Here is a 13,207-nt window from a genome sequence, read left to right on the forward strand (position 1 = left end):
AATGGTATTTTTCAGAGAACTAGAACAAATAATTTCACAATTTGTATGGAAGTACATAAAACCTTGAATAGCCAAAACAATCTTGAGAAAGAAGAATGGAACTGGAGTAATCAACCTGCCTGACTTCAGTCTCTACTACAAAGCCACAGTCATCAAGACAGTATGGTACTGGCACAGAGACAGAAATATAGATCAATGGAACAAAATAGAAAGCCCAGAGATAAATCCACGCACCTATGGACACCTTATCTTTGACAAAGGAGGCAAGAATATACAATGGAGAAAAGACAATCTCTTTAACAATTGGTGCTGGGAAAACTGGTCAACCGCTTGTAAAAGAATGAAACTAGAACACTTTATAACACTATACACAAAAATAAACTCAAAATGGATTAAAGATCTAAATGTAAGACCAGAAACTTAACTCCTAGAGGAAAACATAGGTAAAACACTCTCCGACATAAACCACAGCAGGATCCTCTATGACCCACCTCCCAGAATATTGGAAATAAAAGCACAAATAAACAAATGGGACCTAATTAAAATTAAAAGCTTCTGCACAACAAAGGAAACTATAAGCAAGATGAAAAGACAGCCTTCAGAATAGGATAAAATAATAGCAAACAAAGCAAAGGACAAAGAATTAATCTCAAAAATATACAAGCAACTCCTGAAGCTCAATTCCAGAAAAATAAAAGACCCAATCAAAAAATGGGCCAAAGAACTAAACAGACATTTCTCCAAAGAAGACATACAGATGGCTAACAAACACATGAAAAGATGTTCAACATCACTCTATCAGAGAAATGCAAATCTAAACCACAATGAGGTACCATTTCACACCAGTCAGAATGGCTGCTATCCAAAAGTCTACAAGCAATAAATGCTGCAGAGGGTGTGGAGAAAAAGGAACCCTCTTACACTGTTGGTAGGAATGCAAACTAGTACAGCCACTATGGAGAATAATGTGGAGATTCCTTAAAAAACTGGAAATAGAACTGCCTTATGATCCAGCAATCCCACTGCTGGGCATACACACTGAGGAAACCAGAATAGAAAGAGACACAATGTTCATCGCAGCACTGTTTATAATAGCCAGGACATGGAAGCAACCTAGATGTCCATCAGCAGATGAATGGATAAGAAAGCTGTGGTACATATACACAATGGAGTATTACTCAGCCATTAAAAAGAATACATTTGAATCAGTTCTAATGAGGTGGATGAAACTGGAGCCTATTATACAGAGTGAAGTAAGCCAGAAAGAAAAACACCAATACAGTATACTAATGTATATATATGGAATTTAGAAAGATGGTAACGATAACCCTGTATGCGAGACAGTCAAAGAGATACAGATGTATTGAACAGTCTTTTGGACTCTGCAGGAGAGGGTGAGGGTGGAATTATATGGGAGAATGGCATTGAAACGTGTATATTATCATATGTGAAATTAATTGCCAGTCCGGGTTCAATGCATGAGACAGGGTGCTTGGGGCTGGTGCAGTGGGATGACCCAGAGGGATGGTATGGGGAGGGAGGAGGGAGGAGGGTTCAGGATGGGGAACACATGTACACCCATGGTGGGTTCAAGTCAACGTATGGCAAAACTAATACAATATTGTAAAGTAAAATAAATAAATAAATAAAATTTTTAAAAAGGAAAATAATTTCTTTTTTTTTTTTAATTCTACCATCTGTATCATTGTGTTCATTTTGAAGCAAAAATTTTGTCAGGATTTTGTAAATAATAGAAATGTAAATGATATCTCTTTTGACAGTCATTTTTCACAACTAGTTATCTAGCATATTGCTTGATACTCTTGGCAGTCTTTTTGCTAATAATGTTCACACCTTTTTTAGCTTTTTTTTTTTTAATTTATTTTATGGAGTTTGATTTTTATAGAGCAATCTTTCGTATTTGGTTGCCTGAACACTTTTTATTATTGATATGTAATGTATTTACCCCTTCTTCAATTTTCACTCATGAGTCTCTCTCCAAAAAGCAAACTCTATTGACACATGCAGTTGTTTCAATTTCACAACTTACCCATGCCAGAGATAGTTTCCAACTTTGATCTCTTGCAGATGGAGAACAAAACCAGTACTAAATAAGTGAACTTCCTATGCCTATACTTAAGACAAAAGAAAACAAACAAAAGATTTTGCTGGATCTAATTACTCCTAGGTAAGTAAAAATTCTGTGAACCTGTGGAATCTGGAATGTACTGGTAACAGAGCTGGGATTACCTAATGGAGTCTTGGATTATGATTTTGAAATAGGAGGTTAAATCTCTACTATATCCCAAAGCAACCTAAAATGTGGAGTTGCTCCCTTAGAGGAAAATTCATAATTGTATGGTATCTATGGTAAAAGTATGTGATTCTGAATATGCAGTTATGTGTTAAGAGTGAATGCATGAAATCAGATCTAGCATTACTGTCCTGACATGATCACTTTTGTCATCTGCTTCTAACACTGAAGAGACCTTTATGGTTCCTCAGTCTCCATGGTTCCTTCATGGTTCCTCAAAGGTGATTTGCTGCTGCCTTATAACAAGTCATGATAAAGACACTTGCCCCTTCTCTCTGTCTCTAGCTCTGACCTCATTTATTTAAATTCTGAGGTTAATTCCTGATAGATCTTCAGTTTACATTCCACCTCACCTATATCTCCTTGCCCACACTTGTGCTAAGTCGCTTCAGGCATGTCTGAATCTTTGCTGCTCCTAGGACTGTAACCTACCAGGCTCTTCTGTCCACAAGATTCTCCAGGCAAGAAAACTGGTGTGGGTTGCCATGCTGTCCTACAGGGGATCTTTCTGACCCAGGGATCGAACCCTCATCTCTTACATCTCCCACATTGGCAGGCAGGTTCTTTACCACTAGCTGCACCCAGGAAGCCCTCTATAGCTCCTTAATTATATTTATTTGAGGCTCATAAGTCGTGATAATGGCAGAGAAAGCTGATGAACGATTTTTATTTCTAAATAAATAAATTCCTAAGTTTATTTCAAAATATAAAGTTTGTAAATAATAAAAGCTTTTTCTTTAATAATAATTACATCCCTAAATAACTTTGACATTTCCTAGTTTTTTTAACTACTGTGCTGGTAAAGACAACTAAGATACTGGGAAACAAAAAGATTAACCTATACCACATGAAGGAAAGTTGTTTGTTTTATATATATAATTTATGCATTCATTTCAGCTTTATTTTTTTTTAATTGGTTTATTTTTTGACTATGGTGGGTCTTCATTGCTGCACGCAGGCTTTTCTGTAGTCTCTGAGAGTGGGGGCTACTCTTCACGGACTTCTCATCGCTGTGGCTTCTCTCGTTGTGAGACACAGGCTCTGGGCACATGGGCTTCAGTAGTTGCGGTGCATGGAATCACTAGTTGCAGCTTGCAGGCTCTAGCATGCTGGCTCAGTAGTTGAGGTGCATGGGTTTAGTTGCTCCATGACATGTGGGTCTCCCCAGACCAAGAGTGGAACTGGTGTCCCCTGCATTGCAAGGTGGACTGTTAACCACTGGACCACCAGGGGAGCCCCTGGCTTTTGTTTTATTTTTGAATTCCGGTGGATTGTTTTTGCTCATTTTTCATAAATTTCTGACATTAGGTATTCAAACTAAATTTACAAAAATCTATCAAGTTTACTAAACATATTTATGATTTTTTTTTTTTGTAAAATAAAGCCTGCATATTATATGATAGCAATTCTTATCTGGCTTCCAGGCAGTTTCTATTGATTGGGGAAGGCCAAGAACCCTGATTGGTATCACAATTCCTGTGGTATATAGTGATCATTCAATGAAAGGTAACAATTATATTTTTTAAAAAAGAAGAAGAAGAAATAAGTTCCTGGGAATCAGGAGACCTTGTCCCGAAATTGCTTCTGTTGTGTGATTCTAAACAGGTCACATAACTTCTCTGGGATTTGGTTTCCTCATCAGTGATGGGAGAGGATTGAATTATGTGATCTCTCTTCCCTTCCAGTCTTACACTGGAATAGTCTCACACTCTATTTTAAGGTCTCTGGGATGTGTGTTGTGGAAATAAATTCACAAACTGAAATCCAGGTATATATATCCCTACTTCCATCTTTAATTTTTTTATTGTTACTTTCAGTATTTAGCTCAAAACGAGGACCAAAGCAAATTCTTTTAGTTTATTCATCTTTTGTTATTCCAAAGGCACACCCAAACATGGGTCAGTGAGAAAAATGTTCAAACATTTGTAAACAATCAACTATCCTAATGTGAAGGCCAACCAAGCAGAATCCTAAATGGGGCAAGGCAATGAAAACAGTCTTAAATTCTGGCTTGGACTCCTTTAAGGGGTCCAGAATTAGGATTCTTTGCTAACTATATCCTTTTTGTCTCCCTTCCTTTTATAGCAGTGTTTTATTGCTTAAGGCAAAAATGGTGTGGAAAGATAATGCAACTGATTCACTGAAACATAAATCTCAGCATAATGATTTAAACACTGTGACTTTGTATTGGGCTGATACCAAGCAGGGTGATCGGGCAACTTGACTCAATACCAGGCTGCACAATCTGTGAAGGGCAACCTGATGTTCTAAGTGCCCAGACAAAGCCTGTTGCTAAAAAAAACTTAAAATGTTGGTTGAAAAAATCTTGATTGCATTCATGTGCTGGAATGCTCAGCCATGAAATCAAAGAAGGTGGTAAACCAGAGAAAGCAGCGGAGTAGTACATCTTTTGAGTTTATTTCCTGACTTGGATGAACTTAAGTGTTGATTTTTGTATCTTAGCAATTTTATGGGGCTGGGTAACACCCAGAGGGGAAACAATGACACCTTTGCTGGTAACCTGGCAGGAAAGGAAAATCTGGAGAAGTGGAAAAATGCCTACCAGGAATTTTCAAATGGAGTGGTCAGCTCTAGAGCTGTGTGCTTTGAATATTTCTTCCTTTGTTTCCATAAAATCCTTTGTCAAGTTCAATTTTCTCAGCAATATTTTTCTGTGAAGTGGATTCATTATTTTGTGTGTGACTGGGGAGGCTATTGGGGAGCTCAAAGAGAAGGACCAGGAGACAGATGAAATCTGAGTTGCATTTACACATGATCTCCTAATTTAAGCTGCCAAAGATACTTTTTCAACTATAGGGGCAAAAGAAGCGAAGATTGAATGGACTGAGTAAAAACAGAAAGGCTGTTTTCTCTGAAAACTCAGCATGACTTTAGGGTAGTGCCGCTTAATCCAGATGCCATGAACTGAGAAGAGAATCATCTTTCTGTCTTTGGCCTATAGCTGGGCATTCTCTGTGGAGGAAGAGCAGAGTAGTCCTTTTGAGCCCACAGTCCTGAACAGCCCTGAGCCACAGTACAAGGTTTGACAGTAAAAGAGTCATGCGTGTCAGGAGATATACTGTGGGCATGTGGACTTGCTATTGTTAGCCTGGAGGAAATAGCAAGACAGAGAGTCTAAGAGACTTGCTCAAGGTCGCAAAGCGAAGAAGTGACGGATCTAGGATTTGAACCCAGGCCACCTGACTGCAGAATCAGGTTCCTCACCACTGTACTAGATCCTAGAGGACACGTTCTGGAAATCAGACACCTGAAATGTTCCCAGGCTCCACAACTGTATTCCATAGACTGTAAGCTCCATGGAAGTAAACCGGACAAGGCAAGGAGTATGTGTCTGTTCTGCTCATCATTGTACACTCAGCAGCTGTTAAATGGTAAGTATTCAGTAAATATTTATAGAATGAGTACAATGAGATGTATCACTGCATACACAGGATGTCTTCTCTCATCCAGACTGGAATTCTCTACACTGTACAAGTCCATAGGATGTACAAGTCAGAGCAGAAGTATTTTTAAATTGTTGTTTTCCTTTGAAGGATAAAAGAGAATGATCTCTAATAAACTCATAGGGATTAAAGGAATATGACACAACACACCAACTCTATAAGTGAGCAACCAGACCCAGAGTGGTAGGAATCTGCCAAGGTCGCACCATCCAGAAGGACTAGGATGGTGTTAGAAAAGGCAAACCAAACATGTGTCAGGGAGCGGTGACAGAGAAAGAGAAAGAGAGAGGTCATCTCTGTAACTAGTTTGTTCAAAATGTAAAAATCACAAAATCTAGAAAAACAGTTATCCTAATGGTAACTGGGCACATGGGTAAGTTATGTGTCATTAAAAACATTAATATGTTATTTGAATTACATAATGGAAGCAGTGGTAGACCCATAGTTTTTGTATGCTTGGGACCTAGAAAGATCTAAATCCTACCCAAACCAGAACCAGGAACTGGACTCAGACAGCTTCTCCTCCTCCCACCCCACAACTGTCAATTTATGCATTCCTCTTGAAACCGAGACGGACCCTGCAAGGCCCTCCTGGGTCCAAGAGCCCCTCCATGCCTTCCATTTATTGTTTGCAGAAAAAGGCTTCAACCGCATAGGCCTTCCCTGAGTTCCAAGGTGCAGATTCAAGCAGTTACTAATTATGTAAGTGAGAGAATGCAGAAACAAAGGAAAAGCAGACAAGAAAAAATAGTTCAGCGATAAAACACAATCTTAAACCTTATGATGGTGGAAACTTGAAAGTGTCTTTTACCACTCTGGATCTAGTTGCTCATATATAAAGTTGGTGTGTCATGGTCCTCTAATGTCTAGTTTCTCCTCAAGGGATACCCATAACAATCCAGCACACATCTTTGAGTTATTCTGCAGGAACTAAGACCCCCACCCAGAAGGAGGGTGATGACTTCATGCTGCATGCAAGCTAGTAGACTCCAGACTGGTCAGTGCCAGGCTGATGACTGTGATTCCTGAAACACCACCCTGTTACCTCACCACCAACCAAATCAGAAGAAAGTCATGCACGCTGCACCCCTCACCCCAGACATTGCCTTTAAAATTCTTCCCTGAAAGCCATCAGAGTTCCAGTCTTCTGAGTAGGAGCTGCTTGTTCTCCTTGCTTGGCCATGGCAGTAAACCTTTCTCCACTCTAAACTCAAATGTTTCTATTTGTTTGGCCTCTGTGTGTGACAGGCACAGAAACTTAGGTTCAGCACCACTCTTTCTCCCTTTTGTCAATTAGAGCTATTATGTCAGGGCCTGGCTGGATTCTGAAGGAAATGCTGAAGGAGGGGTGGGGTACAGAGAAGGAATGTGGATGACAGATTCCCAGCCCGTCATTCCTTTCCTTTTGCACAGGGAGGCCACACATGACACAAGGAAGAACTGGACTCATTAATCGTGTTCTTTGTCATATGTCCTTCTTTTCTTTTCCTCTTGCTTCTAACTTCCCTCTTCCCCTCACTTCCCAACCACAACAAACATGTTTTACTCTGAAATTTCAGACAGATCATAGGATTGATGTGAACCTGATGACACTGAGTAAGCCAGTGTGATGCATTTTCTGTTAGTAGCTCAGGACCATGGCATTCTGCTGTTCCTGAAGAATTTGTTATCTTTCTTTTCCTTCCTTGTTTTCTAGTTCACACCTCTTTTAGGGGGCGTGGGTGGTAGGAAAGGAGAGAGACAATAGGAAACTCTTGATCAGAGGCCCCACCCTCTTTCTCTACCCCAGGGGAGGACTCAGGGGTGGCGCTGAGCCTCTCCCATTCAATGTTCAAGAGGAAGCCTGTACCACAAAGCAAACCCTCCCAAATCACTATTGACTTTTCTTTAAGCTTTGTTTACAAAAATTTGTGACCATAGATAATCATGTAAGAAACCAGAGGTGGCTCTAAGTTTTGTGGAGCCTGTTGTTGTTCAGTCACTAAGTTGTGTCTGACCCTTTGCGACCCCATGAACTGCAGCACGCCAGGCTTTCCTGTCCTTCACTGTCATCTAGAGTTTGCTCAAACTCCTGTCCATTGTGTCAGTGATGCCATCCAACCATCTCATCATCTGTCGTCCCCTTCTCCTCCTGCCCTCGATCTTCCCCACCATCAGGGTCTTTTCCAGTTAGTCCACTCTTCACATCAGGTGGCCAAAATATTGGAGTTTCAGCTTCAGTATCAGTCCTTCCAGTGAATATTCAGAGTTGATTTCCTTTCGGATTGACTGGTTTGATCTCCTTGCAGTCCAAGGCACTCTCAAGTGTCTTCTCCAGCACCACTTCTCCAGTTCAAAAGCATCACTTCTTTAGCACTCAGCTTTCTTTATGGTCCAAGTCTCACATTCATACATGACTACTGGAAAAACCACAGCTTTGACTATAAGGACCTTTGTTGGCAAACTGATGTCTCTGCTTTTTAATATGCTGTCTAGGTTTGTCATAGCTTTTCTTCTAAGGAGCAAGCGTCTTTTAATTCCATGGCTGCAGTCACTATCCACAGGAATTTTGGAGCCCAAGAAAATAAAATTTGTGACTGTTTCCACATTTCCCCCCATCTATTTGCCATGAAGTGATGGGACTGGATGCCATGATCTTAGTTTTTTGAATGCTGAGTTTTAAACTAGCTTTTAAACAGACATTTCTCCAAAGAAGACATACAGATGGCTAACAAACACATGAAAAGATGTTCAACATCACTCATTATCAGAGAAATGCAAATCTAAACCACAATGAAGTACCATTTCACACCAGTCAGAATGGCTGCTATCCAAAAGTCTACAAGCAATAAATGCTGGAGAGGGTGTGGAGAAAAGGGAACCCTCTTACACTGTTGGTGGGAATGCAAACTAGTACAGCCACTATGGAGAACAGTGTGAAGATTCCTTAAAAAACTGAAAATAGAACTGCCATATGACCCAGCAATCCCACTGTTGGACATACACACTGAGGAAACCAGGATGGAAAGAGACACGTGTACCTCAATGTTCATCGCAGCACTGTTTATAATAGCCAGGACACAGAAGCAACCTAGATGTCCCTCAGCAGACAAATGGATAAGAAAGCTGTGGTACATACACACAATGGAGTAGTACTCAGTCATTAAAAAGAATACATTTGAATCAGTTCTAATGAGGTGGATGAAACTGGAGCCTATTATACAGAATGAAGTAAGCCAGAAAGAAAAACACCAATACAGTATACTAATGCATATATATGGAATTTAGAAAAATGGTAACGATAAGCCTGTATGCGAGACAGCAAAAGAGACACAGATGTATAGAACAGTGTTTTGGACTCTGTGGGAGAGGGCAAGGGTGGAATGATTTGGGAGAATGGCATTGAAACATGTATAATATCATATGTGAAACGAATCGCCAGTCCAGGTTCGATGCAGGATACAGGATGCTCGGGGCTGGTGCACTGGAATGAATGAGAGGGATGGTATGGGGAGGGAGGTGGGAGGGGGGTTCAGGATGGGGAGCACGTGTACACCTGTGGTGGATTCATGTTGATGTATGGCAAAACCAATACAATATTGTAAAGTAAAAAATAAATAAATAAAAAAAATAAACAAGCTTTTTCACTCTCCTTTTTCACTCCCATCAAAAGGAAAGTGAAATGCTTTCTGCCATTCAGGTTCCTGTGGAGCCTAAAATATGCCCAGATTTGGGCCCCACTCCTTTAAGAAAATAAAGACATAAAGTTAAAAATATAAAATTAGCACAGAACTTTAGAAGGGAGCTCTATAAATCAAGTCCCTTAAACTACATGAAAGTAGCTTAAAGTATTTTATCTTCAGGCTAAATCTTGGGAATGCTTTTGACTTTTAAACTGAAAGGTTTTATTTTGTGACTGTAAAGAAGTTATGAGGGCAAAGATTGTTTTGTCTACCTTTTCCGCTTCTCCAATATTTAGCCATAGCACCTACTACTGGTAGATCATAAGTATTGGTCCATAAACTGTGTTGTTGTCAATGAAACAATCTGATAGGCAGGCATCATGCTAGGCTGATAGGATCACTATAACAAAGTGCTCTGGAAAATTTTTGGCCCTGGAAGCGGTGGGGACATAGGGAGGAAAGGTCTGTTCTATTTGAGGCAGAGGCAGAGTAATCACAAAAAGCTTCAGAGACAAGTTGATCTGTGAGTTGAAACGTGAAAGATGGGTGAAGGTGTGGGGATAGTGTTGAAAGGCATTTAAAGCAGGGAGAGAAGTATGAGCTGGAGGTTGCTGTCTGAAACCACATAAGGAGTTCGTGGAATTGTAAGCAGTTTGGTATGGGTGGAGTATGAAGCACTAGAAGACAGGGTTATTAGCAAAAGGTAAGGCTGAAAGGAAGGAAAAGGTGAAACACCTGTGGGCTTCACAGGAGTTAGAACTTTAGCCTGTGAACTTTAGCCTGTGGGGAGCTGTTGATGGCTTTAAAGCAGAAGAACATGATGTGCATTTTTTGCAACATTATTCTGGCACTTGCATGATAAACAGAGTGAGGCTGTGGCAGTGAGACACTTCAGACCCTGTTTCAGCGAAGGGCGATGATGTGTGTGTGCTTAGTTTCTCAGTCATTCCAGCTCTTTGTGACCCCATGGACTGTGGCCCACCAGGCTCCTCTGTCCATTGGAGTCTCCAGGCAAGAACACTAGAGTGGGTTGCCATGCCCTCCTCCAGGGGGTCTTCCCCACCCAGGGATCAAACCCAGGTCTCCCACGTTGCGGGCAGATTCCTTCCTGTCTGAGGCAGCAGGGAAGAGAGATAGATGAGGGGCCGGTCAAATGCCGTGACAATGGATGTGGCAGGGCAGGCTGATAACTAGAGACTCTAAGCAGGGAGCTCTCAGTGTTTAGTAATTACTGTGTTGGGTAAGCGTTGGGGTAAGAGGGGAAACTAGAGCAATGATTCTAGGTCTGGCAGAGGTAGTTGGGCACCAAGAGAGACGTGTAGGAGAATGAGCAGGCTATGGGGGAGAAGGAAGTGATGTCTTTTTGAAATCCATGATGTTTGAGAGTTACCCAAATAGTGAAGTCTAGTGTGATTCAGGGCTGAAGCAGACGAGATCATTGAGTCAGGCTTGGATATGGATTGTCTGTCACCACAGGGAGGCAGTTGTAACTGGGTTACTCAGGGAGAGCCTTCAGAAAGAGGAGAGCCTTCAGAAAGAGGAGAGCCGGGAGGGGTGGGGGGATGCGGGTGGGGGTTGGGGGGCAGGGTTGGAGCACTCACGTTTAGAAAGACATTTCCATATCTGCTCTGCTGGAAGTTTTGGGTACCTGCTACCTGTGTGAAATGGCACAGGTGGTCCTATGGTAGTTCCAAGGTGCTGTATCAGACTCTTCTCTTCTCTGGCTGAGAAACACTGAGCTGCGTCCTAGTTGAATCCTACCTAATTCTCACAGGGAGGAAATTTCCTCATTTCCCCGCTGTGTCTACTATTTCCAGCACACATCACTGTTTATTTTAATAGGTGACGATGGTGGTGGTTTAGTTGTTAAGTCATGTCTGATTCTTTGCGACCCCATATTCTGTAGCCCACCAGGCTCCTCTGTCCATGGGATTTTCTGGGCAAGAATACTGGAGTGGGTAGCCTATCCCTTCTCCAGCGGATTTTCCCCATTCAGGGATCAAACCTGGGTCTCCTGCATTGCAGGCAGATTCTTTATCAACTGAGCCACCAAGGAAACCCTATTTTAATAGGTGGTTTTATTTTGTTTTTGTCTCCTGCTCTAATTGGGAGCTCCATAAAAGCAGGGAATTGTAGTTCCGATGTTTGCTCCAGTGCCTGGCTCATTATAGATGGCCAGTAAATAGTCTCCAAAGTGGATGACTATGGATGGAAGTGGGTGTCTGCTGGTGATTGTCCCTGGAGAAGAGAGCTAAATGGGGATCCAGTTAATTCCCCTGGGAGAAGTCCTTGCTGAGCAACAGTCTCTACTTGGTGCCCAGTACACAATGTGATTTCTATAATGGCATTCATAATAAGAACAGTTACTTTACTTCAGCAGCAGAACTGTCATTTATTAAAAGTCAGTGTTTAATTAATCTTATCATGTAATGTTTGGAGAGCTGTGTTTGTGTCCTGTTGATTTTGTTTAGAAGTAAATTTAATTACATTCCTGGCACCAGGGCATTACTTTTTCTTTATACAGAGATAACAGGCCAGTCTCTGGAGTCAGACTGCCTGGATTTGCACCCTGAATCTGCCATGTACAAACTTGAGGCCTAGGGGAAGTATTTGACCATTCTGTGCTTTACTTTCCTCATCTGTAACATGGAGGTCACAATAGTAACTTCTTTTTAGAGCGATTGTTTGGGGAATTATATAGCTTAATATGTAAACAAAGTGTGCCACATGGTAAGCAATCCCAATGGTTATTAGCTATTCTTATTGTTACCTGGTGGTTTGTTTACTTTAAAAGAAGTTTTCTTCAAAGTTTAAAGTCTCCATTCTTGACATCAGTTCAATATAGCCAAACATTAAACTCTTTTTTCCTCTCCTAAATTTATTTCTCACTTTAGTCTTCCTCATCTGAGTAAAAGTTATGCCATCCAAACAATGATTCAAACCATAAAATCTAAAAATAAACTGTAATGCCTCCCTTTCTTTTTCTGCCCACGTCTAATAAAACATTTCCAAGACCTAGTGAGTCTGTTTCCTAAATATAACTAAAATCTGTCTGTGTTTCTTCCATCTCCAGTGACTCCACTTTAACTATTATTTGCCTGGATTTCAGCAAGAGCTTCCTAGTTGGGCTTCCTACTTTTACCCTGGTCCTGCTTCAGTTCAGTTCCTTCATTTTTAAATACACAAGACAGATCAGTTCCAATGACTCGGAACTCTTCCATAGCCCTCAGTGGCTTTTAGGGGAAAATTCTAGTTGCTTATTATAGCCTACAAAGCATGTGAAGCATTCATGAGCTGTGATTGCCCTGCCTCTACAACCATTTCACCAGTGTGGCAGGGGCCACATAAACCTGTTTCTTTCCTTGACCATAGCGATTGATCCCTTTCTTCTCTACTGCCTGAATGCTCTGACTAACTCTCTACCTGGAGAAGGAAATGGCAATCCACTCCAGTGTTCTTGCCTGGAAAATCCCATGGACAGAGGAGCCTGGTGGGCTATAGTCCATGGGGTCACAAAGAGCTGGCCACAACTCAGGGACTGAGCACAAATCTTTACCAGGCTAGACATCTCACATCTCATCCTTTGAGATCTTCATTGGAATAGTAAGTGCTTGGAAAAGGTTCTTCTAACCCCTCTTTCTATGATGGCCTTCCACAGTTACTCTCTCACTTCTCTGCTATTAGTTACTTCTCTGACATTTATTGTTTGCGTGTTATTTTTTGTTATCTGCATTTCTTGGTAGAAATAGTTCCATGAGGGCAGGAAG

The 13,207-nt window shown here is 41.1% G+C and overlaps 1 long non-coding RNA gene across 4 annotated transcripts in view; it reads left to right on the forward strand.

The window, feature by feature from the left end:
- The window catches only part of LOC113893995, a 371,757-nt gene that overhangs the window by 129,342 nt on the left and 229,208 nt on the right, over window positions 1–13,207 (forward strand). For all 4 annotated transcript variants that reach the window (XR_003511424.1, XR_003511423.1, XR_003511425.1 and 1 more), the window contains exon 3: window positions 2,089–2,188. This is a non-coding gene — a long non-coding RNA (uncharacterized LOC113893995). The remainder of the gene's footprint in view (window positions 1–2,088; window positions 2,189–13,207) is intronic.

The sequence above is a fragment of the Bos indicus x Bos taurus genome, chromosome 6, assembly GCF_003369695.1.
Source record: "Bos indicus x Bos taurus breed Angus x Brahman F1 hybrid chromosome 6, Bos_hybrid_MaternalHap_v2.0, whole genome shotgun sequence".
Lineage (NCBI taxonomy): Eukaryota > Metazoa > Chordata > Mammalia > Artiodactyla > Bovidae > Bos > Bos indicus x Bos taurus.